The 25,092-nt window shown below is 39.6% G+C and overlaps 2 pseudogenes; both read right to left on the bottom strand.

Annotated features, from left to right (window-relative positions):
- Positions 1 to 1,620: 1,620 nt before the first annotated feature.
- LOC139044582 (52 kDa repressor of the inhibitor of the protein kinase-like) lies at positions 1,621 to 3,079 on the bottom strand (annotated as a pseudogene).
- On the bottom strand, positions 2,291 to 17,416 carry LOC139042660 (52 kDa repressor of the inhibitor of the protein kinase-like; annotated as a pseudogene).
- Positions 17,417 to 25,092: the final 7,676 nt, after the last annotated feature.

Genomic DNA, 25,092 nt, shown 5'->3' with positions numbered 1-25,092 from the left:
GTGATTTTCTTTAGCCTGTTGATGTGATGGGTTACATTAATTGATTTTCAAATGTTGAGCCAAGCTTGCATAACTGGGATAAATCCCACTTGGTCATGGTGTAAAATTCTTTTTATACGTTATTGGATTTGGTTTGGTAATATTTTGTTAAATATGTTTGCATCTATATTCATGAGAGATATCAGTCTGTGGTTTCCTTTTCTTGTAATGTCTTTGTCTGGTTTTGATATTGGGGTAATTCTGGCCTCATAAAATCAGTTAGGAAGTAATTCCTCTGCTTCTATCTTCTGGAAGAGATTATAGAGAATTGGTATAATTTCTTTCCTAAATGCTTGGTTGAATTCACCAGTGAACCCATCTGGGCATAATGTTTTTAAAACAAAATTTTAAAACAAATTTAAACAACCCTAAATCTACATTTTATTTATATTGAAATAAGCTTATTTCACTGAAATAAAAATTTACTTAGATTGAAATAAAATTTATTTTTCTCACTAAAAATAATAGTCATATTTTCTGTATTGTTCCTAAATAAACCACAAAACATTTATGTTTTGCAAGTTTTCCAGATCAAGAGGAAGAAGTAAATATAGTCATAGAAAGAAAGAAAGAAGAAAACAGATGAATCAGTTGTCAGTATCCATGTCCTCTGATTCTGGGTTGAGCATGATACGGAAGTATTTATCATATACCTGATAAAAAGCTTATGATACAGGCAGGTGTAGGCTCAAGAAAGTAATCTAAATAGCAACAACCAGATGTGAAACAACGATAGGCTCTTCTATTCGAACTTCAATTGTAACTTGTTCCTTTGGGTTCACTTGATAAAGACAAAACCTACACTGACACCGTTGTCTAAGGAGCTCACAGTTTTTCTCTCTTCCCTTACAGATTTTTTTTTTTTTTAAAGATTGGCACCTGAGCTAACAACTGTTGCCAATCTTTTTTTTTTTTCTTTTTTCGTTCTGCTTTTTCTCCCCCAAATCCCCCCAGTACATAGTTGTATATTTTTTAGCTGTAGGTCCTTCTAGTTGTGGGACGTGGGACGTGGGACACCTCCTCAGTGTGGCCTGATGAGTGGTGCCATGTCCGCGCCCAGAATCTGAACCAGTGAAACCCTGGGCCACCGCAGCAGAGCAGGCGAACTTAACCACTCGCCATGGGGCCGGCCCCCTCCTCACAGATTTTTAACATATACTTAAAACTTCAACTAGTCAAAGGTCGATTGTGAGAGACATTGTAACATTTTATAAAATGTATTCCTTCCTCCTACACCTCCTCCAAATCTATTCCTTCAAAGAACTGATAACTCAATACAGTTGGATCCATAGTGATGATAAATGCTGTGTTTAAAATGACTTTAGACAATTCCAGAGTGCCAGTATCAGAGATCATGCAGAAATGAAATTTGGCACTTTCAGTACTATCTCCTGAAAGAATAGCTAAGTCTTCAAAGTGTGAGCATTAAAACAGTGGTTGTTTAAACAGATAGATTATCAATAGCTAATTTATTCAATTGGAGCCCTATAGGCAAAGAAATTTGGTAACTGGCCTATGTATACTTTACAGCTTTCCCCCTAAATATTAAACATAGGAGAAAACCTATTTTTAAACATTCCCTTAGGTATTTTTGAGAGTTTATGAATTATCTATAGGAAGCACCGACTTAGATGTATAGATTTTGATATATATGTCTACAATAAATCCAGATCATGTTTTATATAAAAATTTTTGTTAAGCAAAACTAAGTTACTTGACCTTCAATCTGTCAAAGTGTTCCTCAGGTAAGCTTTGAGACTCATCCATTTTCATGGCACTTATTCTCAGCTTTCATCACAGGAATAGACAGGACCTTCAGCAATGCATAAACGTTAGGAAAAAACTAGAGGTCCGGCAGATGGAGGGCTTCATACGTGGTGGATGGAAGCTCTCTCTCTTTCCTTCTGTTTCTACTTGATTCTCCAACAGTGACACTGTGCTGGGAGTGTGTCAGGATTGGCTAAGTCACTTCTGTACAAGTCAGCCTGGTGTCCTTCTGATGTGTTGAATTTGAGCTGTTCCATGACAGACGGTACCAGAGATAAGCGTTTACGAGCTTTGGGGTGTTGTTCTGAGAATATATCGTTAAGTTCCTGAGTAATGTGCTCCACTGTTGGAACACTTAGGAACTCTTTACAGTCATTTTCAGAGGTTGGTTGAGATTCCAGGTTACCTTGCTGAGCTCTGTGGAGTTTCCCAGGGAGTTTCATTTGAATATCAAATTTGGTTATCAAATTTATAGCTGCCTCAAATGAAATACATGGTAAGTTTTGATATTTTCCAGCACCTCATTAGTGAATGCAACACTGCAGTGAAGCTGCTGACTGCAAAGAAAACATCAAAGATTCGCCCCCCGGAGATTTTTTCCAAAGGCTCTTATAAAAGATAGGACAATTTTTTTAAAGTTAAGATAGGACATTCTCAAGTACAAAAATGAGATAAAAATTTGTTGATACACTGCAGAGGACACATGCTCTGCCAGCTATACAGTTATTCCATCTAATATTTGTGTCACTTATTTATACCTGAACATGAAACGAGTGCTTGCAGGAGAGCTATTAAAATTTCAAAAGCACCATGCCTGTCTGTCCATTGAGAATGACAAATTTCCTTCAGGTCATTACCCTTCATTATTCAGAGAAAAGAGGAATTACATTGTCAAGTTATAAAAGTGTTGTGGTAATTGAGGGATAAAAGAACAAACTTCTTCAGTTATTTCCAATGCAACAGATACTCCCACAACAGGCACTGGTTTTGCCAGTCACATATTTAAGGCACAGGAAGATCTGAGTATGGAGGCAGCTCAGGGATATTTCTCCAAAAGTCGAATCAGCAACTGTTTTTCTTTTTTTTTTTGAGGAATATTGGCCCTGAGCTAACATCCATGCCCATCTTCCTCTGCTCAATATGTGGGACGCCAGCCACAGCATGGCTTGACAAGTGGTGCATAGGTCCCCACCTGGGATCCAAACCCCAGGCCGCAGAAGCAGAATGTGCAAACTTAACTGCTGCGCCACCGGGCCAGCCCCACACCTTTCATTTTCGAAGAAAACCTACTGGACGCAATATATGCCACGTTTGGTTACACGTTAGTGTACTCCACGTTTAGTTCCCACTTCTCAGTTATCATACAGTGAAATTGCACAACCAAAATTTCTGCATCAGCTTCATGAGGCAGGAAGCCCACAAATTCTTCTCTTGATCATCAACAAACCTCACCAGCATGGGCTGGTGTTCTTCCCCTGCTGTGTCCACACATCGTTAGTGATCATGGAAGTGAAGTGTCTCTCACTTCCCGGAGAGTTTCTTCCCAAAGGCAGCTCTCACAGATCTCTAGAGTCTGATTCTGCTATTTTCCAATGGAACATGTTAATTTGTGTTGTCTCCAAGTGCTTTCTCAGGACCTTTTCACCAGAACTTATCCCACACTTCAGCAGTGCTTGAAAGCTATCAGGAGTAAAGAGAACTTAAGGGATTTCATCATTCTCATGTCCATTCAGAGGTAGGTTTTGTTTACTTAAGAATTGAAATTTCAAATAATGATTTTAGGTGTTGTTTTCCTTCTCCTCGAGAGATGCACATAAAAGGTCTTCATCCAGTTCTTCACCTCCTTCTTCTGCACTGGGGTTCTGAGCATCATTGTTATTTGTGTCCTTATATTTTTGTTCCTGTGCAGAAGTTCTGTCAGTTTTTTTTCTGTTTGTTTTTATGTTTCAGTGTCCTCATTGCATCTTCACTCAATTTTTAATTCATTTTCTGTGTCTATTATGCAGACTGTTCAGATGACTGATAAGGTAAATAACTGTCCTGTAAGGACTAGTTCTATAGATCATGTAACTGAGCAAAAAGGGGCTCGTTCTGCTCACTGCAACCTGGTGCCAATCAATTACAAACAAGCCGGTGGTTGAGAAAGGAAAATTTATACGATTAGTTAGCATAATCGGAAGATGGTCGACTAGTTTCCTAAAGAACCATCTTCAAATCATACGGAATCTTGAGACAGTGATATAGGGGAAATGGGCAGGGAAGGAGGGGGGTTAGGGATGTCGACCATCCAGTGTGATGAACTTCAAGGTACCACATAATCTCTTTCTTCTGTCATTCGTGATGGGTACCCACACAGAATTTTTCTTTCTGGAGGTTGTCATGTTCCTGGAAAACTCAGAGAACAAAGTTGTTTTATCACAGCTGGGAGATATACGTAAGCAGAGTCATAGAACTAGCAGATCATGAATTCTGTAAAAGGGAGAGGTGCTTAATCATCTAGGCTACATGCAGGCTAGAATGTATTCACAGAGACTAGTGAGTCAGGGTCAGAATTACTATATTGCTTCCTTTCCCTAAGATGTTAACTTAATGTTTCCCTCATGTTAACTTAAGATCCAGCTGTTACAATCATTGTGGGATCAAAGTGTTTGGCACACAACCAATAATGTTTTATCTTCTAAGTTTTATCTTTTAAGTCTGCTCTTCTGCAATTCTTCACCTACTTCTGCATCTGGTCAGTGGGCCTGGGGAACCTAAAGACCAGGCATGGCTCTTCCTCAAGCCGTTGGGGGCTGTGAAGGTGTTAGGTGTCCTCACCCCGCAGGTCCAGGTCTCCCTTTCCTGTCTTCTCAGGGTAGCCCACCCTCAGGTAGGGTTGGGGAGGAGAGCCAGGCCAGCACCGTCAACCTAGAATTCTGTAACAAACTGTGGATTAAATGTGAGAGTAGAAAAGACCTTTTCAGGCATGCAAACATTTAAAAAAAAAAAATTGCCTCTCTGTAATTTTTTCTCTGTATCCTGGGGTAGGCAGGCTTCTAAGCTGACCACTAATGATCCTGCCTTTAAGGCTGGGCTGGACCTAGTGGCTTGCTTCTGATAAATAGAATAAGGCAAAAGTCATGGATATGACTTCTGAGATTAGGTTACAAAAAACTGACATGGTCTTGCTTGCATTCTCTCCCTCCCTCTCTCTCTCCCTCCCTCCCTCCCTCCCTCCCTCCCTCCCCCCCTCCCTCCCTCCCCCCCCTCCCTCCCTCCCTCCCTCCCTCCCTCCCTCCCCTCTCTCTCTCTCTCTCTCTCTCTCTCTCTCTCTCTCTCTCTCTCTCTCTCTCTCTCTCTCGCTTGTTCTGATGCAATGAGCTGTCATGTTATGGGCCACCTCAGGGAAAGGTCAATGTGGCAAGGAACTGAAAGAGGCCACTAGTCATTTAGTCCTGAGGAACTGAGGAGGTCAGTTCAGCAGGAAACACTGTATTACCAACAAGAATAGCCACTACCTCCCCCAGTAGTAATTCCCTAGTATGTCTTCTAAGAGAGGAAGAAGAAAGAACATCATGTAGACAGTTCTATTTCTAATCCAGTGGTTCTCAACTGGGGGCTATTTTGCCCTCCCCCCCCCCCCCCCCCCCCCCCCCCGCAAGACATTTGACAATGTCTGGAGACATTTTTGATTGCCATGACTTGTGGGGTTGGGGGCACTACTAGCATCTAGTGAGGAGAGGCCAGGGATGCTACTAAACATCCTACCATGCACAGGACAGCCCCACAACAAAGAATTATCTTATCCAAAATATCAGTAGGGCCAAAGCTGTGAGAAATCTTGTTCTAACCTGATAGTATGGTTCTTCAACTTGATGTCCCACCTGTAGGTAGTTTGCCATGTACTTTATGTTTGTTAAGGCTGGCAAAGTGTAGAATATTGCTGGATGGCAACTAGTTGCAAGAATTTAACCATGGGAGGCTAATAGGGGTACTGGCAGTGAGACCTGTCAGCTATGACAGGTGAGTGCAAGAATGGAGCCATAATTTCAGGAAGGAATACCATTTCTTAATGGCTTCCTTCCTGTGATATTGTGAATTATAATAAGAAATATATATTTGGTCTTTGTCCTCATTTCTAGCACAGAGCTTCTAAAACACTTTGGAATCTCCTTAGTGGTAAGAGAGATCTTGGTACCTTTTGTTATGTTAATAAGGTAACTTTTGGAATGCCCCTAGGTCACCTAAGGATGGGGTCTGGTTGCCAGGGGAACCAACCTTATGACTGGAGGGCTGGAACTTTCAATCCTACCCCCAGACCTCCGAGGGGAGCCGGAGGTTGAATTGACTATGAATGGTGAATGATTTAGTCAATCATGCCTATGTAACGAAGTCTCCATAAAAACCCAAAAGGACAGCATTGGGAGAGCTGGGTTGGTGAACACATGGAGGTGCTGGAAGAGTGGTGTGCCCAGATAGGGCCTCCGCATGTCCTCCCACATACCTTGCCCTCTACATCTCTTCCATCTGGATGTTCATCTGTATCTTTTATCATAACCTTTTATAATAAATTGGTAAACATAAGTAAATGTTTCCCTGAGTTCTGTGAACCGCTCTAGCTAATAAGTCAAATCCAAAGGGATGAGAAGTCATGGGAACCACTGACTTATAGCCAGTCAGTCAGAAGTACAGGTAACAAGCTGGACTTGCGACTGGTATCTGAAGTCCAAGGAAGGGGGTCTTTGGAACCTCCAATCTATAGCTGATTGGTCAGAAGCACAGGAAACAACCTGGGCTTGCGATTGGCTTCTGAAGCCAAGGGCAGTCTCATAGGACTGAGCCCTTTACCTTTGGGATCTGGTGCTATCTGCAGGGAGCTAGGGTCAGAATTGAGTTGAATTGTAGGACACCCAGGGGTGTCCCGAGTGTTGCATGGTGGTGTAGGGGGAAACACACACACAGACACACACACACAGCCACGTCAGAACTGATCTTAAAACCATGCTCCTTCCCTGGAGAAGTCCCTGCAGCTATGCTCCAGTAACTCTTGCAGTATTTCTGATGAATTTTTAGTCTTTCTTTTAAATGCTTGTTCTATGTTGGCGGCTTAAGATTATACCCTTATCCCATGCCTGCTTTTTGTCTCTGCTGTGCCAGACTTGATTTTATTTGTGTCTCAGAGTAATGCTTTCAGATTTGCTTGAATCTAAACTCTGTACTTCTTAGGACAATCCCAATACATCCCATATCTGACACAGCCTCCCAGAACCCCAGCACAAAGATGACACTACAGGGCTTTGCTCGTTCAGGAGGGGAGTTTAAACACTTATAACAAATTGTTACTAATTTGTTAATCCATGTATTCATGAAGTTCAGCATTAGCGAATAGTAGGTTAGATTTTACAATAATTTACGTGCAATTAATATCATAGATCACACTACTTAAAGTTAGAAAGATTTTCTAGTAAACATTAGCTTAATAAATTTTTAGTACTACCTACGAGGTGTCTAAAAGCATAGCATAGAGGAGCATTCAATATTCTACAATACGTAGAAACTGGTTTGGCCCATTGAACTAAATTAGCTGATCCTAATTGCTCACTATTTTCAATCAAATAAATATTTAATGACTAGTTGGTAACTAGTCCCAGATTTGTTATATCAAACAGCCATAAAGCCATTGTTGTAGAATAATCCCAAATTGATGGGCAACTATATGTTTCATGTAGTACTCTAGAATTTATATTATTTATATGAACAGGATATTATAAGTTCCTTTAAATTTATTACTTACAAGCATAAATTGTTTTTGGAAAAAAAGAGCATATTTTCCATTGAATTCTCCAACTCCTGTTTTCTTTTCTAAAATTTTTAGCCTTCCACATGTGCTCTTAGAGTTTTCTTAGTTAGCCTCTGCTCCAGCCATCTCTTGCTACATAGCAAACCACCTCTAAACCTAGCAGCACGAAAACAACAGCAGTTTTATATCCTCACAGAATTCAGATAGGGTGTGGTAGGGATGTGTTGTCTCTGCTCTGCTGTGTTCAGGGCCTCTGCCAGGAAGACTCAATGCTGAGGGGTGACTTGAAAGACTGGAAACTGGAATCATCTGGAGGCCTCTTCACTCACATGCCAGGACCTGGGCTGGGATGACATGAAGGCTGGGCTCAGCCAAGGCTGTTGACCAGACCACCTACATGGGGTCTCTCTCACTGGCTTGGGCTTCTCCCAGGATGGTCCCTAGGTTCCGAGAGGGAGCTTCCTAAGAGTGAGTGTTCCAGCAGACACACGCAGAAGCTGCAGGGCCTTTTATGACCTAGCCTCAGAAGTCATATTGTGTCATTTCTTCCATACTCTATTGCAAGGATTGTAAACTATGGTCTCATGCCAAATCCAGTCGGCCACCTGTCTTTGTAAAGAAAGTGTTGCTGGAACACAGCCATGTCTGCTTGTTTACATACCGTCTATGGCTGCTTTGCAGTCAAGTAGTTGCAACAGAGACCGTGTGGTCTGCAAAGCCTAAAATATTTACTGTCTGGCTCTTTATAGAAAAGATTGGCCAGGGCCAGCCTTGAGGGATAGTGATTAAGTTTGCATGCTCTGCTTCGGTGGCCTGAGGTTCATGGGTTTAGTTCCCAGGCACGGATCCACACGCTGCTTGCTCATCAGGCCATGCTGTGGCAGCATCCCACATACAAAATAGAGGAAGGTTGGCACAGATGTTAGCTCAGGGCCAATCTTCCTCACAAAAAAAAGAAAAAAAAATTTAAGAAAAAATTTTTTAAAAAAAGAAAGAAAATACTTGCCGAGCCTTGCTCTGTTGGTTAAAGCAATCACAAGCCTGCTCGGTGTCAAGGGAGGGACTAGACCCCGCTCTTAGTGGGAGGTGTGTCAAAGAAGATGCAGCCATTAAAAAATCTCCTTAGCACCTGTTTGCCTCTCAGATTTTAATCCTTCTTTGGTTTTTAATTTTGTAAGCTATGTAAACTAGCTTTCTAACTATTTGAATGTATGCTAAAGTTTGTTAGAAAAAGTTAGTGGGATTCAACCACGTTATTTCAAGTTTTATTCCTTTACAATTTGCCTCTGTCAGCTCCTGTGGGTAAATATTTGGCTGGTAATTCTTTCAGAGAAAGGTTAGAAAGGTTAACCCGTGTTTACAGAGTTAATACCAGTGATAAAAAAAGACCTTTAGCTCCAGAAAAAAAAAAACAAAAAAAAGGTAAACAATTGTCCAAACAGTTAAGCTTCACTTGGTCAACAAGTTTCAGGTTTTAGAAGTCATTACTTACTTATTTATGAAAAAATTTGTACTTAAATATGCTATATTGGTCCCGTTTTCATTAAACCCCAAATCTGCTCATCTATAGAATGAGGGTTTGGGTAGGCAGTGGTTCTTAGCCCTGGCTATGTATTCAAATCATGGGGAGCCCAAGTCCCTAGCTAGATATTTAAATCAGAATGTCTGGAGGTGAGGCCCCCAAGGGTTTTGAAAGTTCCTCAGATCATTATTATATATATATATATATATTTATTTTTGGTAAGGAAGATTGGCCCCAAGCTAACATCTGTTGCTAATCCTCAGATGGTTTTAATATACAGCCAGGGCAGAGAAATGTGTGGTTAGGTGATTGCAGGCTCCTTTATAGACGGTAAAATTCTCTTGTTCTGTGATTGTAAAGGAGATACAAAACGGAAAATTTTCCCATGTTTTTTGCTTATGCTGCTGAGAAAATTATTTGGAATGAAAGTTGTATTTGTCTTAATATGATAACCAGCATGATTTCAATATCTCACAGTTATTTGGACTATCTGATTTAGTATAAACCTAAGTCAAATATTTTGATTATCAGATATTTTGTGCCCTGCTGATTCTGTCATTTCACATTATTCATTTGCTGAAGCAGACCTAAAATTTGTTTGTTAATGAACATGCTAGTATGACCCCCCTTTCAGAATGATATTGACAAACATCTGCTAATATGTATTAACACAGTATTTCTCAAACTTAAGTGTGCACATGAATAACTTGGGGAATCTTGTTAAAATGTAGATTCTGATTCAATAAGTCTGGGGGGTAAGAATCCGGCCTAAGAATCTGCATTTCTAACAAGTTCCCAAATGGTACCTATGCTTTCCATCCTTCATCCACGCACTACACTTTGAGTAGCAAGATATTAACAAAGCCGGCCAGACTGGCTAGTGTAACTTAGAATTGCAAGTTTAGGTCAGAATTGATTGAGAAAAAGAATGGAGCCACAGGAAAAAAGAGGAGTGTTAGAGGCATTTTAAAATTTATTATACTGTGCACGATGGCACTTTTTTTACTTTTTAAAGAAATAACCCTCTGAGAAAACTATGGAACTCTGTTGCTGGTTCTTCCCACAGGTTTTACCAGTAATTATTTTCTTCAGCTGTGTGATAATCTGTCCTCTACAATGTAGGCCTCACGCAGTGGCTAATCAGCGGCTGAGAGCTCACTTCTCAGAGACAGGATGGTATAGTGGCATATGCATTAGACTGGAGCTTACAGGACCTGGGTTCTTGCCTTTATCACTTTTTGACTGTGTGACCTTGAGCAGGTCAGTTAATCTCGTTGAGCCTCAGGTTTGTCTTTAAATCTAGGCTAATAATCCCTGTCTACCATACAGGGTATTAAAAAGAGCAAATAAGAACATTGTGAAAGTGCTTTGTAAATTGCAAAGTGACTTATACATGTAAGTTATTGTTATTATTGTTCACAGGGTATTCTTGACTCTAGACCCACATCCAAAAACACATTGGCTTTTAAGACTATTGACCTTCAACTATCTTTACTAGTAGAAGGAGCGTTAACAAGAATTAGATGATAAACAATTTTTCTCGTTTTGGAATGGCCTGGGTTCAAAGAATAAAAAGATGGAGTTTTAAGAGAGTCAGGAAAGAAAGTCTGCAGAAAGAATCCTAGGGGGAAATGGTGGTAAATTCAGGCTCTGTTACTCATCCTCCTAGGTACTTGACTGTGTCTAGCATTGGGAGCATCAGTGATGTTGATGGGAAGGCCTATAAAACTGATTGCGATTAAAAGCCAATTTTGAATTAAAAAAATGAAAGGAAATGGGTTTCTCTGATTCTTTCAAGGAACTCAGTTTAGGGAAATGGTTAACACCATGTCTTTCCTTCACTCTCTAGAGTGTTTGCTGCAGACTGATGATTTACTATCATAGAGCAAAGAGGCTTGGCTTTCATTACAATATGGGAATAAAAATATTAATTTAGAAAAAAACGAATTCAGCTTCTGTGGTTGGATAAAAAGTCTATCTGATGAGATAGTTAAGTTCATAAATGACCTCAGGGTGATAATCTGCAAGTGGAAGATTGAATTAACTCCATGTGTTAATGGCAATGAAGCATTTTCCCCTGAGCTGGTTCAAGTAGCCATCTGTGCACTGGGGAACCTTAGGAAAGACCTGAGAAGGAGCCCCATAAAAAGTAAATTCCAGGGAGACTGACTAAAGCAAAACTAGTGACCCGATCAGTAGACTGACCCATAGCGTACCAGTATGTAGTTCTAGGAAATAATTTAAGTAGGAAGGAAAAGACATTTTTATTGTGTTTATTTTGCTGTCTTGCTTGCAGACTACCCAGTTAATGTAGGTTACTTTGGGCACAGTAGCCACAGAAACTCTGTGTGGCAGGAAACATTTTTTGTGAGTATATTAGTGGCATATATCTTTTTCATTATATGACCTCAGATATTTTCATAAACATGTCTTAGAGTCCTCAAAGCTCTGCTGGGTGTAGAAGGTTTCTCAACAACTTTCTTGTAACTTTCCACAATGATAGAAATTCATCCTTGCTTTTCAGTTCACTTGGGGCCTTCCTGATGGTTGACTACCTAATTCTCCAAACTCAAGTTCCCACGTTAAAATAACTTGCTCCTTCTACTTCTGGGGTTGTTTCATGAGCAGTGTAGCCAGTGTTCTTTAATTTGCTTCTGCCCACACCCTGATCCCGATTATCTTTCTTGTTTGCAGATGGAGGCACTTCTAACTCATCCATACACGGCAGACTGTTGCTCTCTGAAATCCATGCCTTTGTGACTGGGGACTTTGCTTCCACTGCAAGAAGTGTGCTGGATGTCTACATGTCTGTTGTTAAGGCTTTGGCAAAAGCCAGAGCACCAGACAATGATCCACTGAGGAAATGTAAGCTTTTAATATAGCATATTAGACATGTAATACGGTTATTTGCCTGTCCCTTCCAGAGTATTGAATCTGGAAGATGATCTTGGCATTTTCTTACTGGTTTTAATAAGCACTTTGGTCCTTTAGGGAAGACCAAGGTAAAAGAATGAGAACTCCAGGGGAATTTCCCGTTGAATTCCTAGAACACAAGTACCCTAAATATGGTATTCTTTTGATCCAGCCTAATTTATCCCTGGGAACATTATCTGAATATGAATAACTATTTTCAAGGTAGTCTAACTTTCCAGTACAGTATGTTCCGGAAGCCACCATTATAAGGATGTTAAGGAATCCTTTCAGTGTACTTGTCCTGCCATCCTGTCCTAATCTTGGGGGGAGGTTGGGGAGTGCTAGTCTGTCCACAAACTTTAGGGTGTCTAAGGGATCTCTTATGCCTTCAGGATAGACCCAGAAAATAAGCCTTTGGGTGAGATGTTCGCTTTAGTCTTGTGTTAGCTACTAAGGAGAATTCCAGTGGCAGAGTTTTGCTCTAGCCATCTGAGCATTTCTTTTTCCTGTAAAGAATTCCAGGGCATTCCAGTTTAGCTCAGAATATGTGGAGCTTAACTGAAGTAAAAGCAGACCTTTCTTGGAGTAGCTGGGCTAGAATAATTCCAGCTCATCCCTACCTCTGTCATCCTGCATCTTCCAAAGTTTCCCTGAGGTTCAAATGTGGGTTACTCAGGGACCTACATACTCCCCAGGGATGCCAAAAGATTCAGATGCCATTGTAGCAGTGCTTATCTGATACAAGTAATATTTCTTTAATTCCACCAGTTAAATTTTACCAGAATTAAGAGAATAAACAAGCATCACTATGTACCGTAATGGGGACTAATATTCCTACTGTCTAAAATGAAGTTTAGTTCTTGCTTGATATGCCAACACTAGGAATGATACAACAAGACTCCAATGTGGTTATAGGAAATACGTCAAGAAAATACATTGGGATAATATCTTTTAAAGTTTATGAGTTTCTTTCTCCTCTAATATTTACTGAACTCAATGCCAATTTGTACTCAGGAGTCATCCTAGACATAGTAGTGGGAGACAGAGCATTCTCATCAACCAGGAAAGTTAGCGTAATAAAGAAATCCCTGTTACGCTGACCTTGCCAATTGGCTCCTCATCTTTGCTTGCTTCCTCTAGAATGGCTGCACCTTGAGCCTTTGCCTATCAAAACTGATCTACCCAGAACTGGAAGAGTCCAATTTTTGGAAGGATAAAAAGTAGACAAATGGTAAAGGAATAAAATAAATTAGCTTCCACATTCCATTTCACATTGCTATCCCATTATAATAAAAACGTTTTTTCTTGACACATCCCCTCTGACATTTTACTATATTCATCTTTGGGTGGAGTTTTTTCTTTCTCATTCTTTCTGGAATAATCTTCTTTCTTGTCAGACACAATGGACAGACACTTGGCCGTGAAGTCTACTGCTATTTTTCCCCCCCAAATTTCCCTGTGTAGGGTATTGCAGGTTTCTCCAGCGGAGTTGTTTATAGGCCCATAAAACCTTAACAGTTTCCAAAAATGTGTCATAAAAATAATTTCTAGGGGCCAGCCTAGTGGTTAAGTTTGGCATACTCTGCTTCGGTGGCCCAGGTTCAGTTCTGGGGCACAGACATGTGCCACTCATTGGCAGCCATGCTGTGGTGGCGACCCACATACAAAATAGAGGAAGATTGATAACAAATGTTAGCTCAGGGAAAATCTTCCTCAGGAGAAAAAAGAAAAATTCTAACAGTGAAAACAAGGAGGCTCAGAACTTCATGGAAACTGCTACCAATGGAGCATCAGCCCCATTCTATGTAGCTGAGATGGTAGGAATGAAATGTCTCTGGATGTTTGTGACCTATCAGCAGCTGTCCCAGTGTAGGAATAAATATCTCTCTGGAATAGAAGAATGGGCAAGAAAACAATAACAGTACATTTCTTTAAATAGCCTACCCACAGAAGCATACAAAGTTACGTCCATACCAGTCTGTTCACAGTGAAATATGGAAGAGAACAATACAATCCCCTCAGTGTTTTGCGGAAACCAAGACAAGGTTGATGCAGAGAAATGAAGACAGAGCTATGGCTTCCTGCTGCCCTGATATTTCTGAAGGCTGTGTTGTTAAAATTACCATTTTGAGTTTCTTTATTGCTATCACTTTCTTATTGAAGAAGCTTTTTTAAAAAAAGAGTCTTGGATAGTCCACGAGAAAGTCCAAAACGGCTTTGGCACACATAAATATAGAAGTTAGAATAAAATCTAGAAAACTACCTGGTGTGTTCTAATTCCTTAAACAGCAAGTATTTATACCGAACAGAAGATTTATGGGATTCAGGAAGATGGAATCTCACAAATGCCAAACCAACCGTTTGATTTCATGCACAAGATTGTTGGCAATTGATAAGTTTTAATTATAGCCAATAATTTTATTCTTTCTTATTTTAGCAAAGCTTCTATTAAAAGGACAAATTTTAATTCTTTAATTTGAATTTTAATTCTTACCCTGTTTCAGCCCCTGCTGAAGGTGCTAATGAGCACCAAAATTTCTCTAAGTAAGTGGAGGGCAAAGAGAAAGAGAGAAAAAAGGAAGAGCCAGACTTGATAGCTGGCCCTTTAGAACTGACCATTCATTCCTTTCCTAGTTAATCCATCTCACTCCCAGAAAATTACGGATATTATTGGCCCCCAAAATATCATAAAATAATTTTCAAATCCATAGCATAAAGAAAGCCAGGTTCCCTAGCCTGCCAATAAAGCATAGTTATTTCTATCTCTGACAGTTTCCCTTCCCTTAATCTGTGTTTTTCTTAAGTTTTTCCCATATAATTGGGATGATGGGAACATCTTTGGTAGGAAAAACAAACTTCTCATATATATTTTCTCTTTCTCAGGTAAGAGCAGAAGCTGTCATGTTTGTCCTTTGTGGGTTTTCCAGTCTGGGCCTCCCTGGGATCACGTCAGGAGACCTGTGAGCACAGCAGACACTCTCAACTTCTTTTCCTCCTATTAAACCTCTGTGGGGCTACAGATAACTTTAGAAATGGGTATATAGATAGTTAGGGCAAAAGTGAAGGCCCTGGGGAAAGCTTTGGTTCTATGAAATGAGAAGTATGAATACTAAATTTATTTAAACGATCAAGACACAGGAGAATAGAAATAGAAATGGTGTCAATTCCCTGTATGCTTGCTCAGTAGACAAACACAGGATTAATAATGGATGGCAGAACGAAAGAATGTTTCTTAAGAATACATGTTGTTATTCACTGAAATTTTAAAAGTTATAAAAGATTGGCAATCAGAAAAGAAATAAGTGATGAAGAGATAGGAATTAGATGTTTAGAAGGAATATTTTAAAAGAACACTTTGGACTTTTGCTATCTCATGATAGATTTTGGCTTAGATTTGCAGAGCTGGCATTCTAGAAGTTGTTTCATTTCTTCCTGGGTATTAATTAAGCTACCACTGGACATCATTCTCACAAACAGTGGTTAACCGGGTCAAAGATTGGCATGCTTTTAATTTTTTAAAAGAAAAATAAAGGAGCTAGACATGAATAATTCCTAGAATTATCCTCAAGTTTAAAGAATTATACACAGTTAGAAGCAGTTTCAAGGAATACCTAGGTATAATTAATTATATCCCATACTTACTTTGAAATATTATCAATCATTGCTTATTCTAGTGTTATTTGCTTACCTCATTTTATCCAAACCTTAAAAAGGAAAAAATTTTTAAACTCACCCTGAACTCTTCTTGAATTTGGTCTTCTGAGGGCCCTGGTCACAGTTCTGGGACCTTCAGCAGCTTTGTCAAGTATCAAATGCTCTTGCTTCTTCTCCCGAGGTTTTAACAGCGTTAGGCTGGTGTCTGCTAATCTGGAATAAACTTAAGTAACCTTTCTCAGTGTACTTGATCATGTCCCTAGTATTCAGAGTTGTTTTCCTTCCTCAGCTAAGAAGAAATAGAGGAAGAACATTCTTTGTTGATTCCTTTGCAATGGTTAATTCTGGGTGTCAGCTTGGCTAGGCCAAGTTGTTGGTTAAACATCAGCCTAGGTGTTGCTGTAAAGGTATGTCTTTTGGAGGGGATTAACATTTAAATTAGTAGACTTTGAGTAAAGCAGATTACCTTCCCTAATGTGGGTGGGCCTCATCCAATCACTTGAAGGCCTTAACAACAAAGACGGAGGTTGCCTTAAGGAGAAGGAATTATCCTCAAGACTGCAACATAGAAACTGTGCCTGAGTTTCCAGCCTGCCAACCTGCCCTACAGATTTCAGACTTGCCAGCCCCACAAGTGCATGACCCAGTTCCTTAAAATAAATCTCCCTCTCTCTCTGTATATACATGTATATATCCTATTGGATCTGTAGCTCTGGAGAACCCTAATACCACCTTTCTAATAAGAAAATTATCCCTAGTGAATTAAGTCAGACAAAAACAAATGCTGTATGATCTTACTTACATGTGGAATCTAAGAAAACTGAACTCATAGAAATAGAAAACAGGTTGGTGGTTGCAGGGATGAGGGGATGGTGGGGAAAAATGGGTGAAGGTGGTCAGAAGGTACAAACTTCCTGTTTATATAAATAAGTTGTAGGGATGTACAATATGGTGACTATAGTTAACAATACTATATTGTATATTTGAAAGTTGCTAAGAAAGTAGATCTTTTTTGGTTTTTTTTGAGATTTTATTTTTCCTTTTTCTCCCCAAAGCCCCCCCAGTACATAGTTGTGTATTTTTAGTTGTGGGTCCTTCTAGTTGTGGCATGTGGGATGCCGCCTCAGCATGGCCTGATGAGCGGTGCCATGTCCACGCCCGGGATCCAAACCGGCAAAACCCTGGGCCGCCGAAGCAGAGCACATGAACTCAAACACTCAGCCACGGGGCGGCCCCAGAAAGTAGATCTTAAAAGTTCTAATTATAAAAAAATATTTTTTAGATATGTGAGGTGATGGATGTTAACTAAACTTATTGTGGTAATCATCTCCCTGTATACACATATATCAAATCATTATGTTGCACACCTTAAATTAATACAATGTTAGATGTCAATTACATCTCACTAAACCTGGGAGGGAAAAAGGGTTATTCTTCTATCTTTACTTTAAGCATGTTCTTTTGAAACTAGAATTGCACTTCTAATTTGCATCAATTAGTTGTATTTATTTGCAAGCGTTTCTTCATGGGTTCATGGATTTCCTCAGTAATAGCTCTAACAAATTTCTACTGTGCAGCTTCTTTTTTTTTTTTAAGGAAACATCATTTATTTGTCTTTTCTAGAAAAGAACATTTCAAAATTACATTTAATAGAAAATAAAGTAAAAACATAAACCCAAAGTGCTTCTTCATACTTCTTTGTCACAGTTTTTTCAGATGCTCTTAAAAATATTTTAAGTCTTTGAGGAAATCTATCCGATAATGTTCATTTCCTTTTTTACAGAATATAATTAATTATATTTGGTGGATTATGGATGGAGGCGAAGAAGCGTATTTGAATGAATTTATGACATAAAAGACTGCAAGATTGATAGTAAGAAAGACGACAGAGTACAAATGCCAATTTGCAAGGGAGAAGGTAGAGCTGTCAATAGTGATAAATTAAGAATCTTTAGAATTTCTCCTAATAAGCTGGTAGCACATAGAACATGGCTACCTTCAGTTCCTTTCTCCTAACCTCCCCTGTTACCTGAACCTCAACTGTGTCCCACTGGAAGAGTGACTTTCCAAGACTGTCATGAGTGCCTTCTTTTTTTTTGCTTTTTTTTGGGGGGGGGGGGGGAGTTTAGCCCTGAGCTAACTACTGCCAGTCCTCCTCTTCTTTGCAGAGGAAGCCTGGCCCTGAGCTAACATCCATGCCCATCTTCCTCTACTTTATATGTGGGACGCCTACCACAACATGGCGTGCCAAGCGGTGCCATGTCCGCACCAGGGATCCGGGCCGGCGAACCCCGGGCCGCTGAGAAGCGGAACATGCGAACTTAACTGCTGCACCACTGGGCGGGCCCCGTGAGTGCCTTCTACACCGGGACTTGTGTGCCAAGTAGGTACTTTGAGTCTTGGTGATAGAAACACATAGAAATATGGTTTAGTCCTTAAAGATTAAAAAAGAACCCACCCAGTTCCCAAGTGGGAGAAAAAATTCAGAACAATCAGCAAAATTTTTTTCAAGTACCCGTCTATGCAAAGCACCTTACTCAGGCACTTTGGAGTGGTTAAAAAGCAATGTAGAAAACACTTCTCCTATCTTCCAAGAAATTACAGAGGGGCTGATTTTGTGAGAAGACATCTTACCATTTAAAAACTCCCAGAGGGCCTTAGATTCTACATCCCACGTGTGGTAGCTCTTTTCCCCATTACCATCATTTCTTAGGATCCTCTATGTCCCAGCAGAGGGAAAGCCAACTCTGTTTCTTTCTTCAATACAATCATCCAGCAGCAACTGTGACAAGTATGTGTGCTGCAAAGAACTTTTCCAGAGTTAGGTGTCTCCAGGGCCACAGAGATCCCCCTCAGCACTTTGTGGGGAAGTTGACCATTTGAGAGTAAAGGATAAGAGAACCCTGTGTGAAAGCATTTGGATGCGTATAAGTAGTGTGTGTAAAGGGAATGTAATGTCCAGACTTGTGTTTTTCTTTTCTTCTTCCTGCTGGAACGAGTCTGAATATTTGTTGCCCAGTTAGTAGGAGAGATTACGGGTCTGAATAGAAGTTTCCTCGTCGGTCCAAAGGGTGATTATAGCTGATGGTTGGAAGTTTGGCATTTCCAGAAAGGAAGAGATGGCAGCACCCTTTTACAACTTTTGGACAGTGGTGAGAATTCTGGCCCTTTGTCTTTAAGCATTATATTAAAAGCAGACTTTGACTTTTTCTTTCAACATTTTATTCAAGAGAAAGGAGTCAAGGATGGGTCCAAAATATGTAGCCTGAGCCATTGGAAGGATGGAATTACCTTAACTAAATAAACTGAAGCAGACTCAGGGAGAAGCAGGTTCTGGGGGAAAGATGAGGAGTTCGGTTTGGAACATGTGAAGACTGAGATGCCTACTAGACATCCAAGTAGAGATGTTGAGCAGGCAGTCGAATACAAGAGAGCAGACCAGTCAGGACTGGCAATATGAATTTGGATGTCATCTGTGTACGTGACAGTGAATGAGATCCCCAAGGGAGAAAACGTAGAGAGGTGAAGACAAAGAGCCAAGACTGAGCCCTGGACCACTCCTGTGTTTAAAAGTCAGAGAGACAGGAGGAACCATGGAAGAAGACTGAGGAGTAGCAGCCGCTGAGAACGGAGGAGAGCCGGGAGGGGGGCGTCCAGAAAGCTAGAGGAAGAAAATGTTTCAAGGAAGAAAAAAGCGATCAAGTGTTGAGAACACTGCTGATGGGTCCAGTGAGGATAAAGAAGGAGATTTTCCTAGGGTTTTGTAATGTGGGAGACATCAGTAACTGCAACAAGAGCAATTTATGTGGGGAGGTGGGGGTAGATGCCTGAGTGAGGGGGTTCAGGAGAAAATGGGAGAGGAATTGCAAGACAAGGAGGAATAGATGATTGTTTTGAGGAATTTTTCTGCAGAGAGAACAGAAACAGAGCAGGAAGCTAGAGGGGTAAGTGAGGTCAAGAGTGGTGGTTGTTTTTGTTCTTTTTAAGTGGAAGAAATAGTACCATAATTGTATTCTGATGGAAATGTCTGGTAAAGAGAAAAAAAAGTGTTGACGTATCCAAAAGAGGGGAGAATCGCTGGAGCAGCTTGGAGAGTGTCTCGCAGAACTGAAGACAGTCTAACCTTGCGCCAAAGTTTGTTCTCATTCTCTGCACAACAAATACCAGCAATTCTCATTATGGAAATACTTTTCGTAGGGACAGAATGGAAAGAGTTTGCAAGGCTCGTTTGCAAGCCACAATCTCTGTTCCTGGAGCCCAAGGAAAGGGCGTGTGGATAAAAATGCTGACCTCAGTGTCTCAGCTTTGGCGGAGGGTACATTTTTCTGGGCGTCCACACAAATACCACCCAGGCATCCTTTCTGTGGGTCTTTCAATGTACTAACACAGATTTTACCATTGTGATCATTTGAAGCAACAAAATCAAAGTTTCTTCTTTTATTTCAGAGAGAGTTGTTTTCATAGGAAATTAAGTCTGTTTAGATAATTATACGGGAAATTCTGATTAGTTGTTTTTTTCTTTTGAGGAAGATTAGCCCTGAGCTAACATCTGCCGCTAATCCTCCTCTTTTTGCTGAGGAAGACTGGCCCTGAGCTAACATCCGTGCCCATCTTCCTCTACTTTATATGTGGGATGCCTGCCATTGCATGGGCCAGCCGACAAGTGGTGTGTAAATCTGCACCCGGGATCTGAACTGGCAAACCCTGGGGCACTGAAACAGAATGTGAGAACTTAACTGCTGTGCCACTGGGCTGGCCCCTCTACTTAGTATTTAAAAAGGTTTCAGGCATTATCTTTGATGTATATGCAAACAATAAATTTCAATTTAAGTAGTGAGTTGGGTTAAGCTCAGGCTTGCTTACATCAAATCAGTTCTTTTTTTCTCCCTTCCACAGAGGTTCTCTATTAGGCAATGCTTTCCTAGCCGACTCTGAATTACTGCACTATAGTAAGAGAAAATAATAAAACCACTATTTGTGTAAAATGCTGCTATTGTGTACAAATGTTTTATTAGTCTGATTTTTAAATAACTGAGAAAAATTTCCCCCATGGGTATGGTTTAGAGGAGTTTTAAATAATTCATACCTTCCTAAGCTTTCCGTAAAAAAAGAAAACCAATTCAATCAGGACATTTCAATATTTTCCACCAATTACCCCTACTAGCAGCGGAGGGCAAATACATAATCTGAAGAGTACAGGGGCAGGGCGAGTGAAATCATAAAATTTCTTTGAAGAAATGTTGGTGTTTTGTGTGGATCACAAGCGCAGCATTCCTTAATTATTTCTGTTATTTGTCACAATTGTTATTTAAAGAACCACGTATGTATTACATGAAAACGTTATGACTTTTCTCTTAGTTTAAATAAACTCCAAGGTAACTGAGCTTCTAAAGTACCTTTCTGTTTGCCTGATATCTACTTTAGCAATAATTTTTTTTTTATGACCCTCTGACTCAACAAAGTAAATAAAAGTATATTTTATCACAATTAAAAAAAAATTTCTGGGGCCAGCCTGGTGGTGTAGTGGTTGAGTTTGTGAGCTCTGCTTCCTCAGTCCCAGGGTTTGTAGGTTCAGATCCCAGGTATAGACCTAGCACCGCTTGTCAAGCCACACTGTGGTGGTGTCCTGCATAAAATGGAGGAAGATTGTCACAGATGTTAGCTCAGGGCCAATCTTCTTCACACACACAAATTATTTCAAGTCTCCTTTTTAAGTATTAAAATCCACATTAATTCTTCATTTTATACCATAATCATACCATTTAAAAATGTATTAAATTATATTTAATATTTAAATAAATTAAATATTGTATTTAATAAATTATAATTAATGTTTTAAGTTATCATTTGGAGGAAAAAAGTGTCCTACTTATCTTGTTGGTTGAATGAAGAAGCTGCTTTTCATGGATTCTGTCCATGTCAGAAAACTGGGCTGACAGTCCACTTCCCCTATCCAATATTATTTTGAACCAAATCTTAAATATCATATTATTTTATCCATAAATATTTCAATATACCAAAACATTTGATTAAGAGCAATTATGTTAAGAAATTGAATTGATTTGTAGGAGTCAATGGCTTTGTGTATAATCCAGGTATAATCACGTGATTTATAAGGTGACAGACTATTCTCAGGTAGATACAAATATCTATCGTACAATAGATATTTCAGCCTTCTTGGACTCACTGAGAAGTCACATGTTCCAGTTTGTCTACTCTGGTCAAAGCCCAAACCATGTGGACCACAGATCTGCACCAAATTTGTTCTTGCCTCATAGAGCATCTTGCATTCACTTAAAGAGACTCCAGAGCTAACATCAACGGGTTCCCCAATTACACCAAAAAATGTCAGAGTTTTCAACCACTCTCTATACATAAACATTTTCTACTCTAAAGTATGCATTCAAGAAAAACACAAGTTCAACATGGAAAAGCAGAATTTTGCTTATTTTATTTGCACGTGTCACGAAACCCTTTTAAGGGGGAAAAAATTTGAAACAATTTTCTTCCAAATCCTTGAATAATACTGACACTCTCTGAAAATGTGCCATAGTTATCCTAGAGCTTTGAGAACCCAGTTATAAAGCTGCAGTCATAGTATATATAAATATAATATATACAACCCCAGTTACAATACTCCAAGAAGAAGTATGCCCCTGCTTGAGACCAGACGGAAGCTTGAAGGCTGGCTTGTGCATGTGTGTACTGGCGAGAGGAGGAAAGGCGAGGAACGCTGCGGGGGGTGAATGTGTAGGGCCTCCTGTTGATCTCTCTCCATGTTAGCACGCATTAGGGCATGAGTTTCTTGGCTTGGAGAAGAGTGCAATAGAGAATTATTTTGGTTTCCCTCCCTCTTCTCTCTCCATTTTGTTTTTCATTCTTTGACCCACCCACTGGATCCATCACTCTTTTCTTATCTTTCCTCCCAACTTTGGACACTGGAATGGGGGAAAAGAGAGGTTTGTGAAGAAAGCAGCCCTTCCAGGAGTTTTTTTCCTAGAGTCTCTCTGCCTCTGCTTTTGAGTAATTATTGATAATTTCATTCATTTTGTAGGTGCTGATCAAAGTGTAATTATGGGGAAAATAAGTATACCACACCCACCTCATGAAACTCTACTGCTGGCAATGCTATTTATCAGGATAAAACTGTCGTGACATTAATCTGTATTCATTCATTTAATAACTCTTGTATGCCTATGGAGTACCTACTAAGAGTGAGGAAGCAAGGAGGAATCAGAAATTAATTTTTTAAAATGGTCCCTGACCACAATAAGTTTACAAAGGAGATAAAACCTGTACATAAAAATTATAACACAAGTTGGCATGTGGTATGTTCCATGTCAGTATTTCTTTTAAAATGGTCTGAGCCTCTTACTCAGTCAGAATCTCCAGTTGTAGGACTACATTTTAGCCAGACTTCCAGGTGGTTCTCATTCACATTAAAGTGTTTTATTATGTTTAAACATTTTTCTGGGAGAATATAAGAAGAAAGAGATAATTCCAGCATAAAGAGAATCAGGAAAAAAAAATAGAGAAGAAAATCAGGAAAATTTTGTTACTTTCTCCAGTAGTGATTAAATGACTAGGGAGAGAGAAAGTAGTATTAGACTCTTCTCTGGATGGTTGACTTCTTACACGTCATCACATTGCAGATTCATCACTGTGAATTGAAGATTAGGTAGAAATTCCTAAATTGCAGTTAAATGGATTTTAAAATATGGAAATTTCCTTTGTACTTGCATGAAGCTTTGAAAAACACTGCTGGAACTGTAGTTCAAGCTCAGAAAATACATCTTTGTATAAAGCAACTTGATATGACTTGTGGTTGAAAGAGCATTAGTTGTCATTGAAAAGACTTTACCACACTATGTTTTGCACGTAAGCACTGTTTTGCCTTGTAATTTTAGGTTGAATTTATTAAGAAACACCATCAAGTCTGCTGCAAAAGCTAATTTTCAAAGCTATTTAGTGTTCAATAATTTTAGTTGAAGGCAGTTCTCTTTCAGAAAAATTTCAATCTCAGCTTGAGCTCAAACAATTGCAATAAAGATTTTACCATTGCTAAGCCACTGGCCTACTCTGTGGGAGGTTAAGTCAGGATAGTCGTACAATTCTTCAGTCATGTTAAATTCGGCATTGATTCCTTGAATAATCAACAACTGAACAGTATTGGTAACATCCACTGACCCATCAAGAGCCAAGAAAAACCGCTCAAAATCATTTGCTTTCTTGTTTAACTGACTATTGATGTTGCTTCTAATGTCCTCAACTCTCAGAGCGACTCTTCACATCAAATGGCTCATACCTGGTTTTAAACTAGTTTGTTTTTTCTGGACCCTTTTCTTCAGCTGCTGTAATCAAACACGATTTAATTAACTCACCATCAGTCAATGGCTTTCCTGGCTTGGCTACCAAATGAGCCAGTAGGAAATGTACTTTTGCTGCAGCCTTATTTTCACTTTATTTTTGTGAAGAAATTTTGCTGTGATGAGATATTCCATTTTAAATTTTCTAATTTTTCTGACTATTGTTCTCCTGTGAGTTGGGAAATATTATTATCAGTTCTTAGTTTAGTAATGTCAACATATATTCTTTTAGCACAGCTATAAGTCACTGTAGAATAAATACAATGCTTTGCCATCTAATTTGATCAAAATAATCCATATTCCCCGTGCCTTAAAAGCATGACATTTGAAGTCCACTTTTTTGTTTTGACATGATGTGTAGGCACTGAATATTTTTTACGAAATAAAAAATAAAATATCACAGATACAGTGATACATAATGCACTTGAAACCCTGTCTAGTTGTAACTGTGTCAGTATGATCTGTCAAGTTATAACTGTCAATGTGATTCACTGTATGCCAGCAGCAGTGTGAAGCAATGATAGAACCACATAAGGTCTCTGTCCAAACTACTCAACTCTGCCATTGTAGCCCAAAAGCAACCATAGACGATACGTAAATGAATAAATGTGTCTATGTCTCAGTAAAGCATTATTATTATTATTATTATTATTTGCTTGAGGAAGATTTGCCCTGACCTAACATCTGCACCAATCTTCCTCTATTTTGTATGTGAGTTGCCACCACAGCATGGCTTGAAGAGTGGCGTAGGTCCGTAACCAAGATCCAAACCCGTGAACCCAGGCCACCAAAGTGGAGGGTGTCAGACTTAACCACTATGCCATGGGGCTGGTCCCCACATACAGCATTAGTTTTGGACACTGAAATGTGAATTTCATGTAATCTTCACATGTCATGAAATATTCTTTTGATTTTCTTTCAACTATTAAAGAATGCAAAAACCATTTTTAGCTCACAGGATGTTAAAAACAAGTGGCAGTCCGGGGCTGGCCCCGTGGCCAAGTGGTTAAGTTCGCACGCTCCGCTGCAGGCGGCCCAGTGTTTCGTTGGTT

This window comes from Equus asinus, chromosome 2 (assembly GCF_041296235.1).
Source record: "Equus asinus isolate D_3611 breed Donkey chromosome 2, EquAss-T2T_v2, whole genome shotgun sequence".
Classification (NCBI taxonomy): Eukaryota; Metazoa; Chordata; class Mammalia; order Perissodactyla; family Equidae; genus Equus; species Equus asinus.
The sequence above is the reverse complement of the archived record's forward strand: the minus strand, read 5'-3'. Positions and strand labels throughout refer to the sequence as shown.